The sequence below is a fragment of the Microtus ochrogaster genome, chromosome 1 (assembly GCF_000317375.1).
Source record: "Microtus ochrogaster isolate Prairie Vole_2 chromosome 1, MicOch1.0, whole genome shotgun sequence".
NCBI classification, from domain to species: domain Eukaryota; kingdom Metazoa; phylum Chordata; class Mammalia; order Rodentia; family Cricetidae; genus Microtus; species Microtus ochrogaster.
In genome coordinates this window covers 49,429,500-49,431,493 of record NC_022009.1, presented here as the reverse complement: position 1 = coordinate 49,431,493, position 1,994 = coordinate 49,429,500, and the positions used below count along the sequence as shown (strand labels likewise).

General features: G+C 41.4%; 1 pseudogene and 1 gene segment (V, D, J or C); both read left to right on the top strand.

The window, feature by feature from the left end:
• LOC101998540 overlaps positions 1–1,994 on the top strand; it is a 698,241-nt gene that overhangs the window by 387,845 nt on the left and 308,402 nt on the right.
• LOC101999096 overlaps positions 1,402–1,994 on the top strand; it is a 55,158-nt pseudogene continuing 54,565 nt past the window's right edge.

Here is a 1,994-nt window from a genome sequence, read left to right as displayed (position 1 = left end):
GAAATCTTATATCACACAAGAAACAGAAGATTGGAAAGGATAATATCTGCCTTATAGAGAATACAGACTGTGTGTTTGAGACTCTGTGTGAGTGGTGTTTTGGCTTCTGTTTTGTTGGCTGGAACTAGAATGGAAGTCAAGACAGGAAAAGACATCTTAAGTGAAGGAAAATAGGGGAAAAGCACAGAGTAATATAGGAGTTTTGAAAAGAAAAGTTGGGTGTAGTGACAGAAAGGGCTGAGTGGATAAAAAGCATGAAATTTTGGAAAAATAAAAACAGAGTCTCCTGAAAATACAAAATTGGTGCCAAAATTTTATGCTTTGGTATAAAAAATTTATTCAATGTCCACATTATGCTGACTCTATAAATAAGCAGAAATAAAAACTGACACAAGACAGCATGAAGACACACATGTGTTCCGTGGTATTGAGGTGGGAAAGTGAAAGGCAGAATGGGGAGTAAAAAGTGATCATAGAGAGAAGTTCAGAATGGAAACAATTGAGTGCTGCAAATGTAAATATGTACTCACAGCAATCACTGAGTGGAAGACAGACAACAACAAGAAACATCTCATTTGCAAACATCCTGGGGGATAGGACAGCATCTCCCAGAAGTGAGAAAAATTCAGAAAAGTCCAAAGTGTTCCTATTATAGGGAAGGAGTTCTGCTGAGATGCAAGTGTGACCCTAACCAAGATCCACCTAATGAAGAAGCCATGTCCAGCAGAGACAGAGGGACAGAGAGAGATAATATCTAGACACACAGCTGTGTGTGCAGCTTTTCAATTTCATATTGATCCTAAAGGGACATGACAGTGTGGAAATACATCATTCCCTATGCATATGGTGAAAGGGGAACTAAATAAAGTGTGGTGAATTTCTAGCCAGGAAAATATGTATACAGAACAATGTTAATGCTTCAATTTCTATAACTGTCATCAGTGTATATGATGTCTTATATCTGCTCTGAGTACTGCCTTCTGCCCAGACCCATCTAGAGAGCCTGATATGTATGCAAAGAAGGCTTCTTTGAGCCAATAAATACCAGCCCTGCCCTGGCCCTGGAGCTCTGGCAGAGGAGACAAGCCCTGGATTTCCAACTCCTCCCAGTCAGGATTCAGCACTAAATACAGGTCACTCATCATGGACTTACGGCTCATACTGGTTTTCTTTGTCCTTATTTTAAAAGATAATTCACAAAAACAAGATGCTGTGTATTGTGTGTAGACAAGAAAGATAAATAAAATGTCTTCTATGTCAGTTTTCTAACCAGAATTCTTTGTGTTTACAGGTGTCTAGTGCCAGGTCCAATTGCTGGAGTCTGGAGGAGACTTAGTACAGCCTGGAAAGTCCCTGAAACTCTCCTGTGCAGCCTCTGGATTCACCTTCAGTGATTATTACATGAGCTGGGTCCGCCAGGCTCCAGGGGGGCTAGAGTGTGTAGCATCCTTTAGTGGTAGTAGTAGCTACATCTATTACGCTGACGCTGTGAAGGGCCGGTTCACACTCTCCAGAGACAATGCCAAGAACACTCTGTACCTGGAAATGAGCAGACTGAGGTCTGAGGACACAGCCATGTATTACTGTACAAAAGACACAATGAGTGAATGTTACTGTGAGCTCAGACAAAAACACCACTGTGGGGAACACAGGACCAGCAGGGGGCGCTGAGAGCACTTAGAAATCTGGGGCACAGAAGAATCTTAGAGAAGCATGAGGAACTGGACTGCTCTGTTGCTGCCTCTCCATATCATACTTAGGGAATTTCTCTATAGATATAGAGTGTAGTAATCCTTGAATGTTTAAATGTTTATTTGAATTTCTGTTTCCTGTTGTATGTGTGTGATTATTTATTACAATGTTTCTCCCTGTTTCCCTTTATCTGTCTCAGTCTCTCTCACTCTCCCTCTTTCTCTCTCTTTCTCTCTTACTCCTCTCCATGTTTCTCTCTCTCTCTCTCTCTCTCTCTCTCTCTCTCTCTCTCTCTCTCTCTC